Source organism: Cervus canadensis, chromosome 8 (genome assembly GCF_019320065.1).
Source record: "Cervus canadensis isolate Bull #8, Minnesota chromosome 8, ASM1932006v1, whole genome shotgun sequence".
Lineage (NCBI taxonomy): Eukaryota > Metazoa > Chordata > Mammalia > Artiodactyla > Cervidae > Cervus > Cervus canadensis.
In genome coordinates this window covers 48,255,124-48,274,132 of record NC_057393.1, presented here as the reverse complement: position 1 = coordinate 48,274,132, position 19,009 = coordinate 48,255,124, and the positions used below count along the sequence as shown (strand labels likewise).

Genomic DNA, 19,009 nt, shown 5'->3' with positions numbered 1-19,009 from the left:
AATCGAACTTGGAAACTCACATTTCCCAATGTCCCGTGTCAGTATACAAAGCAACAGCATGTCAAACTTTGTAATACTACCATTAACATATGCATTTAAATTAAATTGAATGAAATACCCCCAAAATAAACACATACTTCTAGACTCAATGTTTGACAAGCCAGATAACATTCAATGAATGAAACAGAGAGAGTTACAGGCAGGAAGGCCAGGGGTCTCCAAAGGGAAGAAATAGGCTGCAAGTGTCGGACATTTTTTCTCTCTCTCTTAAGAGGCAGGAGGAAACAAGCTAGTGTTATCTTTTTTCCCCTTCTCTATACAAATTTAAAAAGAGGTTGTTTCTTAAAATTCTGTGTTGCTATAATGACACTTGGTTCCACCTGAACTTAACTTTTCTCAAATCTTGAGCTAACCAAGGCATTTTTCTTATGGAAATGTTTGCCTTAAGCTATGTGAATGTACTATGTATTTACCCTAGACACTATCTTCAAGTAGGTTCTGCCTAAAGGCTCAGAACTGACTTGACAAGCCAATATGCTTTACTCATAAATTCTTCTCCTAATCTATGTTAATGAAGCTATATATTTGCTCATGTCAATCGTTTTATGGCCCAGGATGACTCACCTGGTGCCATCTCCATGTATCTTGTGAATGAGCAGCCTGCTGCCATTCCTTTCTCTAATTACTAGACTGCTAGTAGCTATATAACATCCAGCTAAAGACGAGTAGGGGGCAGAAAGAGTGCCCCTTCTGATGTCTATGTCAGAAGCTTTCTCTCTTTTATAATTTTTTTTTTTTTTTGAGTAACCACAGTGGCATGATCCAGCAACAGGTGCCAAACCAGTCACTGCATGTCAGGGAAACGGGGTGTTGGCATATAAACTATGACTTCGCAATGTGAGCAGCCGGCGCATAGCACCTGAACCAAGCAACCACAACATCGCCCAGGAAAGACTGCCGACGAAGGACACTTGGTCTGGTCTGTTCCCACCAAAAACACACAGTCATGAGAAAACTGGACTGAAAGCCACTCTACCAGACCACCAGCTGGACCTGGAGGAAACTCTGGAGGCACAGGCAGGCAGGAGGGGGAGCAGGGCCAAGGGCACCCAGCGGGACCCCTCACCGGCACACGATGTAGCGGATGACGTTGGCATGGCACATGAAGATCTCATAGCTGTCCTCCTGCTGCTTGGCGTCTGCCCGGTGGATGTAGTTCCGGAAGGCGGCCTCGATCCGCGCTCCATCTTCATAATACACAGCCTCCGGCTTCCAGTGAGAAACAGGGGGGTCGGGCTCGATGGGGGCGCCTTCTCTCAGCAGGTCTGTGCTGACCTTGCAGACGCCTGGCAGGTGTTTACTGATGATGTCAGTGGTTTCTACCGCACGGGTCATGGAGGAATGGACGATTTTATTAAACTTCAACCCCAAGCTTGCAAGTCGCAGACCAGTTAGTTCAGCCTGCTCACGACCCAGGGGCGTCAGCGTGCGGTCCTTCAGGGAGGCGTCCACGTGGTACTGGGAGTGCCTGATGAGGAAGATGTGCGTGTGGCCTTGGCCTTGCAGTGGTCCAGCCTGGATGTCAGCTCTTCTTCTCCAGGCTCTAGGCTCTTCTTCCGCAGGTTGACCAAGGACAGTGGTTCTCTCCTGTCCCAGTTGGGGTCCCAGACGCCGCCCCGGGCGCGCGGCCCCCGCCCATGCCGGGGGCTCGACCACGCGCGGCCCCGCGGCCCCGCCCGCGCGGGGCTTCCCCACTGCCACAGCCGAGAAGAGCACCGCGGCCGAGCCCCCTGCCAGGCCGCAGGCCGCCAGCTGTAGCGCCTGCCGAAACGCCATGCCGGTCAAGTCCCGCGTCGACCCCACGTGGCTCTTTTATACTTTAATAAAACTTTGTGATACAAAAGCTCTGAGTGATCAAGCCTCATCACTGGCCCCGGATTGAATTCTTCTCCTGAGGAGGCCAAGAATCCCAGCATCTTTCATGGTTAGGCAACAACCTTTCAAAACAATCGTCTTTTCAAAAAATGATGAAAAGTGATGAGCATACATATGCATACGAATGAAATGGGACCTGTATCTGAAACCACATAAAAATAAATCTTCCCTCAACATAAATACAACACAATCAGCCCTTCATATGCATAGATTCTCTAACTATGAAGTCATACAAATATGGACGTAAAACAATGTAATAAATTCCAAAGTTTAAAAGTGGTGAGTATTGACTTTCACCTGCTGGCACTTCTTTCCATGTCATCTCCATTATATTAGCTATGACAATGAATCACGTGCTGTAGTAAGTCACTTACACTGTGTCCAACTCTTTGGGATCATGGACTAGGGCCCACCAGGCTCCTCTGTTCATGGGATTCTCCAGGCAAGGATACTGGAGTGGGTTTCCATGCTCTCCTTCAGGAGATCTTCCTGCCCCAGGGATCGAACCCATATCTCTTATGTCTCCTGCTTTGGCAGGTGGGTTCTTTACCACTAGCACCACCTGGGAAGCCCCAAGACACATGAACATCAGTGGATTTGGGGATCCACGTGGTATATACAGAACCATTCCTCAAAGAAAACTGAAGAATGACTTTAAAATCTGAAACAAAACATGACTATATGTGTTTACAACCTTAGTGTAGCAAGGGTTTCTTCAATCTGACAAGTGCCATGGGCCGATGAAGGACTATGTGAAGAATCCTTCAAAGTCAACTTGGTAAACACAGCCTAAGTTGGCTATATTCAGTCCTCAAATGAATGAGAATGTCATTAGTAGTGGTCGTTTCAAATAAGTAGCATATGAAGCTGTTTACACTTATTGTGATTCGCGGTATACCACATTCACAAATTTCAGTAACATTTGTGCAAAAACTATACATCTCAGTGGAAACTTCTACATGAACTGTTGAGATCAGAGCTCTAACTCATACAGGCAGACTTTTACTTTTTAAATGATCCTGCATGATAATCAAACAAAACACTGGATTAAGACCTAGACAGTGTTTGACCTCTGTACTAAATGATTTTAAAGCTAGTAGATGGAATGAGCTGATGAGGAAGACTACGAATGAGGCATCTTCTTCAAGTTGGTCAAACTGCTGACAGTCATACAACTTAATGAAAAGTTAAGCCTGTTCTCATTAAATCAGTTTAAAAGAAATAGAATAATAAAACAAATTAGTAAATCTTGCTTTCTTCATAAACACTGTATTATTTCTGCACAGCTGTGTTACTGGCATTAATAGAATATCTTCAATAATAACTTGTCACAGTGAAATGGATTCACATTCTATATCTATTCACATCTATAATTGATGCCATAGCTGTTTCATACTATTGCTTGAATGAATACAACTTATGTGACTTCACAAACTACAAACTACTACTAACATAATAGGTATTAAAATACCTTGAGTGACACAAGCGTTGACTTAGTAGAGTTGCTCTCATGAATAATGGCAGCATTACTCACTGTAGCCACAGTACTGGAATCTGCACATTAACACCCTGCAAAGGAAACTGAAAGGACAGAATAATAATAAAGGAACTTCATAACTACAAATTTAATCCTACCGTAATCATTCACCATTGTATGTTTTCTTTTAAACTAACTTTCGTATTTGGTCTACTCTAACTTCTTCTGTGTTCACTTTACGCTATACTTATTGCTAACAGTAAAATTACCATAGGAGCTCTAATTATTTTTTTTTACTTGTAATGCTAGTGATAGAACCAAAGGCTGATACCTACATCAAACAGGAGAAATGTAATGGAAACTGTAAACAATTTTATGTAATAACATTGCCGTGCTCCTATACAGTCAAATGGACATTCAAAAGGACGTGATTTTTCTGAATGTTTATTTCAGAAAGTTAGAATTGGATGACTGCAAACAATAAAACTAATTATATATTAATACATAATATTAATACTATACAGTTGGTCATTCTTTTTCCTATTCTACCACAGCTAACTGACTGGAAGTCAGTTTAAGTAACTACTACTAACATAAGACCCTCACCAATAAGTGAAGATATATAGGAAAATCCATAATAGATCTAAAAACCATCAAAGATAAAATGATGATAAGAAAAAATACAGTGACATCTTAGTTGGTTTAAGAAACAGGATGATTACGAAAGCAAAACCAACAATCATGTACAGGCCTTGGAAACCTGTGTCTGTCACGAGTGTTGACTTTTATCCTTCATCTGAGGTTGTAAAAAGTGCTTTGTAAAATCCTGAGGTTTGCAGCAGTTGTAACCTCCTGAAGAGACTGCAATAAAAACGGTTTCCAGAATATCCTGATGATTTCCATCTACTAGGCTGTGGCGAGCTCAAGGAATACATACTCCAGAGGATAGAAGACAGACAGGTTGGGAAGACTTCTACTGCACTTAGGGAGAAAGGGCATGTTGCTACTCAGCCTAGTACAAGTGTAGAAGCAACACCTCAGTGATTAAACCTTTAAAGACTCGACAAATATGAGAATGACTGGTATGAATAAACCTTCAGAAGTACCTTCTCAGACCTCCCGTCATAAGCACGAGCATAATAAAACACTGAGTTTTCATGGTCTCACACAAAATTAGACTCACTTATGACTTTGCTTTGAGAGGACTTGAACTACTCATTGTTAAAGAAAAATGATCCTTTCTTCTCTGAAGATTTGTTAATCATTCAGTTGGGTGTGGTGAATAAAATACTTAAGGATCTAAAACATAAAAATGCAATAAGCAAAGCACATAGAATTTTTGTTCCCTTTCTCAAAGGATAGAATATTTTGTATTTGCACTGATTTTATGTCTTGACTCCATGTACAATTATATATTGATATTTTTAGTTGAAATACAATAGGACTAAAAATATTGATATAATACTAATAAATCATGTTCGTATGTGTGATTGTCACATATGATTCACAGGAGATTTAAATTCACAGTTGTCAACATAAAGGATTATTGTTATTTAGCTTCTTCATGAATCTATACCATGAATGAAGAGCTTTTCTCAAAATATTTCACTGAGGGAACTACAAGGATGATAGGCATAATACTATGCTTCAACTCATGGATTTCTAAGCATTGCTCACAATACAGATCTGATTTTCAACATGAGGGTTCTCTCAGTGTCCTTAAACAGCATTTGTTTTTCTGTATACAGAAGGAAAAAACTCATGAGTATCCAACTTGTTCACGTAAAACGAGTGTATGAATTGTTATCTTCCTGATGCAGGGATCAAACCCACATCACTCCCATCTCCTGCACTGGTAGGCAGATTATTTACCAACTGGACCACCTAGGAATCAATATACATTTCAGTAACCGCTGCCATCAACTTCTACTGTTCATGACCGAAGTAGGAGAAAGAACATTGGAAGAAGTACTCATAAGTCAAGGAACTGTTATACTGGGTACTCCAGTTATTACTGGGACAAGCCAGTTCCTCCAATGATGATGGGTATAACTGAAAAATTATTACAAATTCATGGGATGCGAGGTCTACATGATAAACGTGTTCCTCTTATGCTACTGCTTCAGGTATGCCTACTTCAGCATGAAGGACTGAACTTAAAGGGATGCCTACTATTCCAGCTCAAGCAACAGATAGTGAAGTGCAGATCATTGTCCTTTGTTGGAAACAATCAGCAGTTTGTCAACACATGTAACATGCCAGAGCAAGCCTTGGGGTGGAACTCTAAACACAGGTTAGGCTCTCTTTTTGCCAAGCCCTGTGATGAAATACAGATCAAAAAAAAGAAAAACAATGATTTTGTCGGGACTTCCTCACCTTTTCTTTCTGGATGGCAGGAAGCAGACACTGAGGCCAGATGACTGCAGGATTTAATTGTGAACTAACATTGGGTGGGGTGGAAGCTCATCACTCTAGTAAGAATGTGGCTCAATTAAACTATTTGACTTACATTCACTTCATGTACATAGAGTTCTATAATCCTTCGTTAAGGAATTAAATAAGTTATACTTCCTTACACCTTCACAATCTCTTGGTTTACCCTAATGTGAATTCCTAGTCCAGCATTTATACAATGAGTGTTACAGGTAGGAATAGTGCATAAATGATGATGAGCAATAACAGGAAGTTTATTCTCTGTTTGAATTCTCAATTTTTTATATAATCAATCAGTGAAATATACTTACAGATGTGAATATTTTAGTGGCATGTACAAATGTACATTGAGTAGTGCTATGATAACTCATAGTGCTGGCACAATAATTATCAGGACTATTATGTCTTTTTCATATATTCCTTTTGAGATTCTATTCCATTATACATTATCATAAGATATGCAATACAGTTTCCTAAACTGTACAGTAGGTCCTTGTGGTTTCTTTCATATATAGTACTATGTATTTGTGAATAATTCAAACAAAAACTGGTACACAAATATTCATAGTGACATTAATCACAATAGCCCAAAGGTAGAACCCATTCAAGTGTCCATCGGTGGGTGAATGAATACGCAGCACAGGGTATATTCAAAAGCTTGAACAGTAGTCTACCGTACAAAAAAGTAAACTGAAATGGCTCGGCCACTGTGCAAGACATTACAGAAACTACTCCAAAACTAACACATGGAATAAATACATAGTTCAAGTCTAATTCATGCTATGTACCCAAAAGGTTTGGGAAAAGGGGCTGAGAAAATGCATATTTCTGCAGTCATAGTCACAACAGCATGATTCACACTGGCCAAGAAACAGAAGCAATCTAAGTGTCCATGGCAGCCAATTCCATAAACAAACTGTGGTATACACACAATGGAATATGATTCCACCCTTAGAAGTTGGTAATTCGGACAGTGCTACAATGTGGACAAAACTTATCATCATTATATTAAGTGAAATAAACCAGACCAAAAAAGAACAAACATTCTGTGATTCCACTAGTATGAGATATCCAAACAAGTCAAATCCAAGCCCAGAAAAAGCAGAAAGTGATTCCCAGGGATCGAAGACTGTTCATGTTTCATGGACCCCATCCAGTTTCCCTTGGGGAAACTGACTTCCCATGACATTTCCAAAACCAATTATACAAATAATTCGAAGCCATATCCAATCAAATGAATGTAGACATAATTTTACAATTTACACCAACCTCACTCAAACTTCTCGATAGACAAAAAGCAAAACTGTATCTATGATACCTCAGCTTTGCTTAAAACTGTATCTAGAATACTTCAGTTTTGCTTATGAAATTTAACAACAACAACAAAAAGAAAAAACACTAAAGTCTATCCAAAAAAGGATATAAAACATATATAACATGAACTTTATAAAATTAGAAATTTAAACTGTGAAAAACCTTATTCACAAAACTTAAACACAAGCCACAGAAAAATATATTTACAAAATACCTATCCGATAAAGGATTGTACTCCAACTATACCAAAAAATCAGGAACAAACAATCTCATTAAAAATGTATAAATCTGAACACCTGGCCAAAGGAAATATACAGATAGTAAATAACCATATCAAAAATACTCAAAATCATATGTCATTAGGAAATTACAAACTAAAACAACAGTGAGGTAGCACTGCACACCTATTAGATCCAGTAAACTCAAAAAAGGGGGGGGGGGGCACTTTTCTGGTGACTCAGGGGTAGAGACTCTGCCTGACAATGCAAGAGACTTAAGCTTAATCCCTTACCCAGGAAGATCCCACATGCCAGAGAAACTTAGCTGGATTTTTCCAGAGCTAAACAAGGCTCACCTGTGACCTGAACACTACACATCTAGTACTTGGTAAACAGCTTTGAAAAAGTCACACAGACAAAAACTATCACACAATTACACACAGCAGCTCTACTTGTAACAGCTAAAAACTTTCAAATATCAGGATGTCTTCGGTAGATGACTGTGTAAACAAATTGGGATACATCCAAAGTGAAGGGGAGCAAATGCTACCCCAATACATACTGCTTCAGCATGAGAATTTGTTGGACCTAAGTAACTTTTTTTTTAAGAGGACACATAATCATCTCTGAAACCCAAGTTCAAGATGGCTCTTCTGTGAGTCACATTTACCAGAGAAATCTCATTTCAAAGGAATCCTGGATATATACCAGACAAAAGGATGACAGTCTTGCGAAACTCTTTTTTTTATCAATATGAAAAGCTAAGACATAAATCTGTACAACAACCATACCCTTCCCTTCCTTTGGTTTTACTTTTTTTTAATATTTGTTTTTTTATTTGGCTGTGCCAGGTCGACCTTCGTTGAGGCAAGCCAGATATTTAGCTACAGCATGCAAACTCTTCGTTGTGGCATGGGAGATCTAGTTCTCTGATCAGGGATTGAACCTGGGCCTCCTTCTTTGGGAGTGTCCAGTCTTAGCCACTGGACCACCAGGAAGGCCCTGTTTTGTTTTTAGAAGATGGTATCTAAGGTGATATCTTGGGCCATTTCAGTCACTGACTCAGTTTCCTGAGTTTCTCCAAAGCACGCACAAGGTACACATTATTAAACTGGTTTGCAAAACAAGTAAAGGTTGTTTGCTACAACACTGTATGCTTACAAATATCTAAATGGTAAATAGCATGTTATTTATTTTTAATTACTATGAGGGAAAAAAAGAATGCAGTATTCATACATGTTACATCATGAATAAACATTAAAACCATCTTTAGTGAAAAAAAATACATATAGAAAAGGCCACCCAGATCCCATATTCACCATGTGTGCTTTAAATCCATCAAGTGTGTCCAAATAACTGAAAATCTCAGTAACACTCTAAAAAAGAAAAAAGGAGGAAGATGGAAAAAAAGATATATTCATACAATTGAACGATTGCTGAAAGTGGAAGTCGGGCTGTGGATTACATTATAATGTAGAAACCACATGATTTCCTGATTTTGGAGGTTATGTGCTGGTTCTGCAGGAGAATGCACCCATTTTGGATAAAACACATAAGAGTATTTTAGATGATGTGGCAAATGTGAGTACTTTTTCCCATTGCTAGGAGTATTCTGTCTGTACATTTTAAATTACTGGAAAGTAAATTATGTTTCAAAACAATCATGTCAATACCACAAAAGAAAATCAGATTAGACAGGCACGAAAGTTTCTTATACAGGCCAAGACTTACCCAGACAAAGTTCAAGGGAAGCTGTGATGCTCACCGCCCTTGAAGGAGTCCACATGGAATGAAGAAGGACTGTGGGAAGTCTATTAGTAACCACCATGTCTTGAGTCCTCTGGATGACCTATTGCAGGAGAAACAGATTTTACAAATAAAAATTTCCACATCACTTCACAAAAAGTTTTTAGACTACATTCAGTAAAACTGAATCATTTCAGATCAATTTACAATCATATCAAATACTACAATCTACAATCCCAATCAATATACAAAAATCAGTTGCATTTCTATACACTAATAATAATCAGAAACAAAAATTAAGAAAATCCCACTTATAACTGCATCAAAAAGAATAAAGCATCTAGCAACAAACTTAACCAAGGACATAAAAGACCAGTAGTCAGAAAACTAGAAAGCAATGATAAAGAAACCAAAGAAAACACAAATAAACAGAAAACTATTCCACGCTCATGCACTGGAACAATGAGGAAGTAAAATGTCCACTCCATCCAAAGCCATCAACAAATACACTGACTGCAATCACAGAATAATATTCAATGGCATTTTTCACAAATAGAAATATTCCTAATATTAGGCTGCTAATATTGAACAGGACCTTAAACAGCCAAAAAGACTCTGAGAAAGAAGAACACAGATGGACGCATCTTCCTCTCCGACTTCAAACTACATCACAGAGCGGTAGGAAGCACCACAGTGAGGAACTGGCACGAACACAGACACGTGGACTCGCGGAAGGCATAGAGAGCCCAGGAGTGAAGCCACATGTACGCGGTCAGTTCATGAACATCAAACCGGAACGAGCGAAGAGGAAAGGACAGTCTTCTCAAGAAACAGTGACAGCAAAACTGGCCACCTGCACTGAACAACATCACTGGTCATCCTCCAGATCATCTAACAGAAATCTAACCGAAAACCCGCCGTTTTGCACATGGAGCTCTCCCCCTGCGCCCCGAGTCCTCTGAGATGGACCTCCCATCAGCGCTCAGCTGGACACAGGAAACGTCTACTTTGTCCTCATCTTTCCCTCCTGCAGCGCCTCCCTGCTGGGGCACTGAGGCAAGCCCGCTCCTCTCAGCCTGGACGCAGCCCCGTTTCCAGAAGCCCGAGCTCTGACGGCCCTGAGGAGAGAAAGCTCCCGCCAGCTGGTCACCGAGCCCAATCTGAGGGCAGAGCGTGCTGCGCCCGCGGGCCAGAGGGGGCTTTGGCGCCCCCTGCGGGCCGCCGGACAAGAGCGGGCAGCCCCGCGCTCACACAGCCCAGACGGCAGAAGCAGCTCTGCGGGAGCGCTCAGACTGGAAGCCCAAACCCAAATGGAGCGGAATAGCTCCACGACCCTCCTCAAAACACGGTAAGGAACAGTCAGAGCCTGCATGGAATGCGGCCATAAAAAGGATCACATTTGAGGCACTGCTAATGAAGTGGATGAACCTAGAGCGTATGAAACAGGGAAGTCAGTCAGAAAGAAAAAAACCTGGACTCTAGAATGATGGTCCTGACGAATCTGTTCACGTAGCAGCAGTGGAGATGCAGACATAGAGAACAGACTTACGGACAAGGGTGGGGAACAAGAGGGAGAGGGTGAGATGAATGGGGAGAGCAGCACGGATGCATGCACACCAACCTAAGCTGGGAATTTGCTGTCTGCCTCAGGGAACTCAAACTGGGGCTCTCTGATAGCCCAGAGAGGTGGGAATGGGCGGGACGTGGGAGGGAGATTCAAGAGTGGGAGGCCACACATACCCCTACGGTTAATTCATGTTGATGTATGACCAATCAAACCAATATTGTAAAGCAATGATCAATCAACTAAAAATAAATGTTAAAAAAAACATATGGAATAAAATGAACATAAATACAAACTTTGCAACACCGTAATCCCATTTAAAAAGCTATAAAAATATTAGAAAACAACAAAAGATCTACATGACCTTTGGTCTGGTGATCAGTTCCAACACACAACAAAAAAGCCAATTTACCAATTATTAATATAAATTATTTAAAACATTGACTTTTATAATTTTATACATTTACTCTGTGGAGGACCTTACTCGAGAGAACCAAAAGACAAACTGTTAAATGAACCACTGACCACCCACCCTCGCCAAGCAACAGAGAAGAGAAAACACTTGCAGTAATGATCTTACAACAGGAGGTCCTGGTAAGGAACAAGGAACTAACAAGCTACCACCAACCAGAATTCTGGAGAGGTCAAAAGGAGACGGGAGACTCCAGTCCAGAGGTCCTACCAACCTCCCAGGATCCTCCTCGCTGGAATCCATCTCCACTAAGTGATGTATGTGCCCCCAGGAAGGATCCCAATTCAGAATGACTTGCAAGAGACAAGCCAAAAACGAGTCCAATGACCATAAACCCTGAGACTATGAGGCACGTGGCAGAGCAGTTCTCTCCGTTTCCCTCACCCTCCTGCCCTCCATCCCAGCAGCCCTTCCCAGTAAAGCCTCTCACTTGGACAGCACTCCTCTCCTCGGACAATTCATTTCCAAGTGTCAGACAAGAGCCCTCTCTCAAGCCCTGGAAGGGATCCCCTTTCCTTCATCAAAACCACAATCCAGGAGAAAATACCTTCAAAATGTTATCTTGTAGAGAAGGAAATGGCAGCCCCTCCAGCATTCTGGCCTCAGAAATCCCAGGGACAGAGGAGCTTGGTGGGCTACAGTCCCACAGCAGGGCATTTCTGAGGGGAGGAAACAGTCCCAGGGAAGTTGAGGCGCTCGCCAAAGGCCCCAGAGCTTTTGATGGCACAGCCAGAACTGTGGCTGAGGATTCCCAGGTGCCAGGCCTCTTGATCCCGGCCTCTTTCACCAGATACATGTGTGGAAAACTAGAATCTAAAATATGCCCTGGTGGCTCCGTCGTAAAGAATCCGCCTGCCAGTGCTGGAGATGCAGGTGTGATCCCTGGGGTGGGAAGATCCCACATGCTATGGAGCCCGTGTGCCACAACTGCGGAGCCTGTGCTCTGGAGCCTGGAAGCCACAACACCGAGCTGACATATTGCAACTCCTGAAGCCCGTGAGCCTGTGCCCCACAACGAGAGGAGCCGCTGCAGTGAGAAGCCCGCACACCACTAGTTATGGCCCACGCTCACCCAAACTAGGGAAAAGCCCACACACGAAGACCCAGCACAGCCAAAAATAAATACAATCGTTTTCCTAAAAAAAAAAAATGCATGTCTGACAAAGAATCTGCACTCAAATTGTCCAAGAACGCTAGAGCAAACAAGCCCATTCATAACTGGTAAAGACTGAAATAGACACCGGGCCACGGAGGGTCTACTGATAGTAAACTATCAGACAAAAACATACTCGAGATACTGGTGGAATGCATGCACAGCCCCCTTTGGAAGACAGTCTGACAGTTCTTTCAGTAACCACATGGGACATGCACTGAATTCTACACATGACAAGTGGTGGAAGCCAGGTATCTTACCACTGGAGTGGGAAGTTACAGATAAACAAAAGGAAAGGCTACAGTATCCATGTCATGGTGGATCAGGTTGGAGACATCATCACAAATTACCTTTAACTGAATATGTTCAAAGGTAAGCTGGGGGGGAAAAAGGTAAGCTAGAATTCATGTATATATTTCCATGTATTAGCTGAACATATTTAGCTCCTACATGTATGTTGTAAATATCATTCTCTAATAAAAAGGAACAGGAAATGTCCCTGTTGACCCAGTGGTAAAGAATCAGCCTACCAATGCAGGGAACACGGGTTCAATCCCTGGTCCTAGAAGAGTCCACATGCCCAGGGGCAACTAAGCCCCCATACAACTATTGAGGCTTGCACGCTCCAGAGCCCAAGTTCCGCAACCACAGAAAGCGCTGCAATGAGAAGCCATGGCACAGCACCTAGAGGGCAGCCTCTGCTCACTACAACCAGACATCTAGCAACAAAGCCCCCGCACAGTCAAAACTAACTTAATGGTAAAGAAATAATAAAAGGACAAAAGTTCTTTGAAGAAATGACTGAGACTAGGGGTGAGACAGTAAATATATGAGCCAGGGTAATCTTAGTTTATGAGAAAGTAAAGACAACTATCAAGCTGTCCAAACTGATAAAAATGAATGATTACACAGTTTTATCTGTATACACTAGCAAATAACAATCTGAAAATGAATTTAAAAAAACAATTCCCTTTCAATAATGTCAACATTAATAAAATATTTTGCCATGGATGTAATGAGGATGACAAGACTGGCACACTGGAAATTCTACACGATTGCTGAAAAATATCCTAAATACATGCACACATATTCCATAGTGATGGAAAGACTTAGAATGGCAATACCATGGAATGCATCTTCAATCTGAAATGAACATTCAATCTGAATTACAAAAGACTGAGTTGATGCTAAACCACAAATGATGCCAGGATTCTTGGCCTCCAGAGGAGAAGCATTCAATCCAGGGCCAGTGATGAAGCTTGATCGCTCACAGCTTTTGTGTTGTAGTTTTATTAAAGTATAAAAGAGATAGAGAAAGCTGCTGACATAGACATCAGAAGGGGGCAGAAAGAGTACCCCCTGCTAGTCTTTAGCCAGATGTTATACAGCCACTAGCAGTCTGCTAACTAAAGAAAGGCAATGTCTCAGAGAATGGCACCAGGCCCCTCACCCACAACATGCATTGAGATAACATTGGCAGCAGGTGAGTCATCCCTGGCCATAAAATGATTGACATGAATCTTGAAAAAAGGCAGATTTCCAAGCAAATATATAGTTTCATGAACATAGATTAGGAGAACAAGGTATGAGTAAAACATACTGGTTTGTCAAGTCGGTTCTGAGCCTTTAGGAGGAACCAACTTGAAGACAGAGTCTAGGGTAAATACATAGTACATTAACATAGCTTAAGACAAACATCTCCATAAGAAAAATGCATTGCTTAGCTCAAGGTCTGAGACAAGTTAAATTCAGGTGGCAGAGAAGGCAATGGCACCCCACTCCAGTACTCCTGCCTGGAAAATCCCATGGACGGAGGAGCCTGGTGGGCTGCAGTCCATGGGGTCTCGAAGAGTCAGACACGACTGAGTGACTTCACTTTCACTTTTCACTTTCATGCATTGGAGAAGGAAATGGCAATCCACTCCAGTGTTCTTGCCTGGAGAATCCCAGGGATGGGAGAGCCTGGTGGGCTGCCGTCTATGGGGTCACATAGAGTCGGACACTGAAGTGACTTAGCAGCAGCAGCAGCTAATTCAGGTGGAGCCAGGAGTCGTCATGGCAACACAGAATTTTAAGAGAAACCTCCTTTTAAATTTGCATCAAGAAGGGGAAAAAATGTAACACTAGTTTGTTTCCTCCTGCCTCTTAAGAGAGAGATAAAAAAAAAAAAAAAAGTCTCACACTTACAGCCCATTTTCTCTGTCCGGAGACCCCTGGCAGTCCTGCCTGTTACCCTCTTGGGGCCTTTAGGAAGCAATACACAAGCTGACCCTGACATACACATGGAATGACAAGGGACTCCAAGGAGCCAAAACAATCACGAGTCTGCAGCTCAAAGGTCCTCTGGTATGCTGCACTAAGTTGCTTCAGTCACATCTGACTGTCAGAGCCCATCAGGCTCCTCTGTCCATGGGAATTTTCCAGGCAAGAATACTGGACTGGGTTGCCGGACCCTCCTCCAGGGGATCTTCCCAATCCACGGATAGAATTCCTGCACTGGCAGGTAGGTTCTTTACCACTAGCACCACCCGGGGCAAAAGCGCCTAAATGGAGATCAGGGAAACCCAGTTAGGAGAAGGGACTCAGAGCAAAGGAAGTGAGGGAAGGAGACTCTTAGTCACATTCAGAGAAGCCCAGCAGGTAGTTCTGCAGGTGGAAGAGGAGGAGGAAGCAGGCTGGAGCTGTGTAGAAGATGAAAGAGGGAACTAAAGCAGGGGCCAACCTCTAGGATCTAATGCCTGATGATCAGAGGTGGAGCTGATGAAATAATAATAGAAATAAGTGTTTCGTCACTCAGCCGTGTCCAACCCTTTGTGACCCTACCGACTGTAGCCCACAAGACTCCTCAGTCCATTGAATTCTTCAGGCAAGAATACTGGAGTGGGCTGTCATTTCCTTCTCCAGGAGATCTTCCCGATCCAGGGACTGAACCCGGGTCTCCCGCATTGCAGGCAGACTCTTTACCAACTGAGCCACCAGAGAACAGAAAGAGAAATAGAGTGCACAATAAATGGACTGCACTTGAAATATCCCAAAACCTCCCTTGTCTGTCAAAAAACTGTCTTCCTAAGAAACTCCCAAGGTCAAGGAAGGAACTTCAAGTGTACTCAGCTGTCCCAGGTTGCTGGCTTAGGGAGATGCTGAAGCAGGGGTGTCCCAAGAGGTAGAACCTCCCTTGCATGGGGTCCTCAACAGACCTCCGATAGCCTTGGTGATGATCGGAGAGATCTGGTTCATTTTTTTTTAATATCCTTGTGGGATAAACTTAAAACTTAGCAATTCTTTTACAGTTTTCCTAAGAAAAAGTTTTCTTTCTTTACTGATCCGTGAAGTACCAACTGTGATGATCACTGTTCTAATATACCTCATAGTGTTGCTGACACTATGGATATAATTGTGTGAAATTGAACTTATTCAATAAAAATCATGAAGCATCTGCCCTGTGCCCACCACTTTCCAAGGGTTGGGGAGTATAATGAAAATACTCCATAAGATGCACAGCTGGTAGGCACATTCTTCAAAAAAGCCTTTTACACTTCCACCCATAGTTTATTCTCAATGTCAACACTTGCCAATTAATGACCAGGCTGGGTAGGAAGCTCATTAAAAACCCAGGAGCCAGGGTTCCTGGAAGGATATCCCATTCTCCCTTGGACAGTCCTCCAGCCTCTCTGGGTCTCAGTTTCCTCATCTGTAAAATCATGGACCACTGACTATAATTCATTCCTGGAACACAAGCCTATTGAGAGGGATGGGAAATATTACTCCAAGGCCTGGATGATAGACCAGATTTAAAGAAAAATATGTCATTGCTGCTTTTCAGTCAAACAGACAAATACAATGAAGGAAGGAGCCTCTGGCCCTGTGGGATTTGCCTAGGGGTCTAGTCTGGGAAATTATTACACATCAGGAGATGGCTCTGGGCTGGATTTCCACAAACAAGAACATCCATGCAAAGGACAAGCCTGCAGAGCTCTGTGCCCATCGGTCACAAGAGACTGCCTCCCAACAGCCAGCAGCATTTACAAGTGACCTCCTAAGGCCTTCGCCAAACTACAGGGGCACCTCTAGGTTTTCTGTTTCACTCACTTTTCTGACTCTTTTCTTTAAAAAAAAAAAAAAACGCACTTTTCTTCATAGCATGCCACAGTGGAAGGAAAATAGGCCTTCAATTTTTAGACCTCAATTTGCAAAAAACTTGGATTTTTTTTTTTAATTAAAGCAGCACATAATTTAAAAATTTTACACGTTCTAATTATTCAGTTCCAAAACACCACACTTATTGCACAGGGTCCCCATGGAAAGGCCCCCTCTCAGCAGGACAGCCACAGATTCCACCATGAAAGGGCAGCAAGGTGCCCTCCTCCCTTCTTTTCTGCCTGGGTAGCCACCAGGTTTTTAAATCCGTGCACCTTGCAGGTGATTAAGGGCCCGCTGGGCTGCAAACTGCCAGTAGCAGGGCTGGGCCAGCCGGCCAGAGTACAGATTGTGGAGTCCCAGCAATCAGGACAGGATAAATCGCCTGGACTTCCTGGGGACCTCGCTGCTTGGGAAAACGGCGTGGGTCTGAGCTTTATGCCAAGGGGTAAAGTGGTAAAGGCCTTGACCCCAATGGCGAGGCCTTTCTGCGACCTCCAGGTTGGGGGGCTCCGAGACTATGCCAACAGAGAGGGCGGAATACGTGGTTCCCTGCTCCACCCTACGCCACTGAGTCCCAGTTCCCTTACCTGTGGTCCGTACCCCTCCGCTCCGCTCACTGGATGCTGATAGATGGGGATCCAGGAGCCCACGAAATGGGCATTCCCAGTTGCAATGAAGACCCCTGAGACCTGGGACCCACTGCCTAGGACCTCAGAGGAGGCGCGCTCCACCCCCGACGCGGGCCAGGTGTGCTCCGCCCATACGCCCACTTCCAGGAGAGGTCTGCGGGCCTCCCTACTGCCGCCAGGTGAAATCCATCCAGGAGCAAATCCACCCCACCCAGACAACCCAACCTTTTTATCAGCTGTGAAGTGAAGACGCTCGGTCGTGTCCGACTCTTTGTGACCCCATGGACTGTAGCCTACCGGGCTCCTTCCTCCATGGAATTTTCCAGGCAAGAGTACTGGAGTGGGTTGTCATTTCCTTCTCCAGGGGATCTTCCCAACCCAGGAATCGAACCGGGGTCTTCTGCAACTGCAGGCAGACGCTTTACCATCCGAGCCACCAGGGAAGCCCCACGCTAGGTACCTGGACAGGGGGAGGCGCGCCCCGCGGGCCACTGCCGGGACGTCGACCACCACCGCGTCCCCCCCCGCGGGCCTCGGCGCTGCCGGCCCATAACGCATGGGGGACCCCGCCGTGAGCCGGTCGACCGCCGCCCGGAGGTCCCCGTCGACGCCAGACGACCACCCCCACATCCCCCCCCTGAAACGGGGCAGAGCCCTCCCCCACCACCTCGCACACCCGTACGGCCGCACCACCGGACCCCGTCCTCTCCCCTCAACCACCGGGGCCCCTACCCGCGCCCGCGTCCCAGGCACCCTTCTCCCCCCACCACCAAGACGGGAAGCGTGGCGCCAAGTGGGCAGGGGACACGACAGAGGAGAGAGGGCGAGAGAACCGGACAATACAGCCGCGGTAGGCGTGGGGAGTGGGGGTTGGGAGCAAGCCGCGAGGCTCGGAGGGCATGGGGAGGCGCCTGGCGACGAGCAGCGGGCGACCGACGACCAGCCGAGGCACCAGGTCCTCGGTCCAGGCACTCGGTCCAGGGCCAGCGGCGGGAGGCGACCGGCAGGCACGCGGACCCGCAGCGGGGAGCCGCCACCCGTCAGGCCGCACAGCCCGCGAGACGCGACCGGAGGATCCGCACCGTGCGGTCCGCGGCCGGGGGGAAGGCAGTCGTGGCCGGCGCCACGGGCAAAGGTGCGTGGGGTGGGGTGGGGTGGGGTGGGGGCGCGCTGAGCACCCCCGCCCCCCCGCCTCCCGCAACCCTCGGACCCAACCTCGAGGGAACGTGGCGGGGAGGTCGGGGAAAGAGGGACACCGGAGAAGACGCCACCCGGAGCGGGGCAAGGGTGGCGGGACGCCCGGCCGAGGATGGAGGGGCGGGCGGGAAGGCGGAGGAGAGCCGCCACTCTGCACGCCGCCCCCCACCTTCTCGCGCGGCCCCTCTTCCCCTACCTCCGGAAAGGCCACCGGACCCGACCGCCCGCCCGGGGCGCGCCGCCTTCCAGACGTCTTTCCCTCCCTTACCTTCCCATCCGGCGCCGCCGGGGTGGAGGAGAGGCTCAGGAGACGGGCAGGGCGAGGCGAGACCACCGCGCCTCTCTCGGAACCGACCACGTTAATGATCCTTCCGCAGGTTCAACTATGGAAAACTTGTCAGCTGATCTGTCTATAATTCAGGGATAAAACTATGACTACAGAAAGGAAAGATGACCTGACCTAGGACGGCCATGATATTCTATAGAACCAGAGAAAACTGGTTAAAATAAAATTTTTTCTTGGAAACTGTGAAGCTGGTTCTTTTGCACATGCAATTAAAAACAATTAGCTTGTTAAAAAAGGCCTGCCTAGGGCAAAGCTTGAAGTTAATCCTTTCCTTGAAAAACACTGCCCACTTTGCCTGAGACCTCAGCCTTGGGAAAATGAAAACTTCAAACCCCATCCCCAAAAAAGGAGGTCAAAGAGATATTTTAAATCTTAGGCGGAAAAC

The 19,009-nt window shown here is 44.8% G+C and overlaps 1 pseudogene across 1 annotated transcript; it reads right to left on the bottom strand.

Moving 5' to 3' along the window:
- Positions 1-768: 768 nt before the first annotated feature.
- Positions 769-18,614, bottom strand: LOC122446084 (annotated as a pseudogene). Its single transcript, XR_006270767.1, has 4 exons — positions 18,547-18,614; positions 9,109-9,226; positions 3,407-3,516; positions 769-2,077 (listed from the first exon to the last, which is right to left on the bottom strand). The product of XR_006270767.1 is annotated as a serine/threonine-protein phosphatase PGAM5, mitochondrial-like (transcript).
- Between the last annotated feature and the right edge of the window lie 395 nt (positions 18,615-19,009).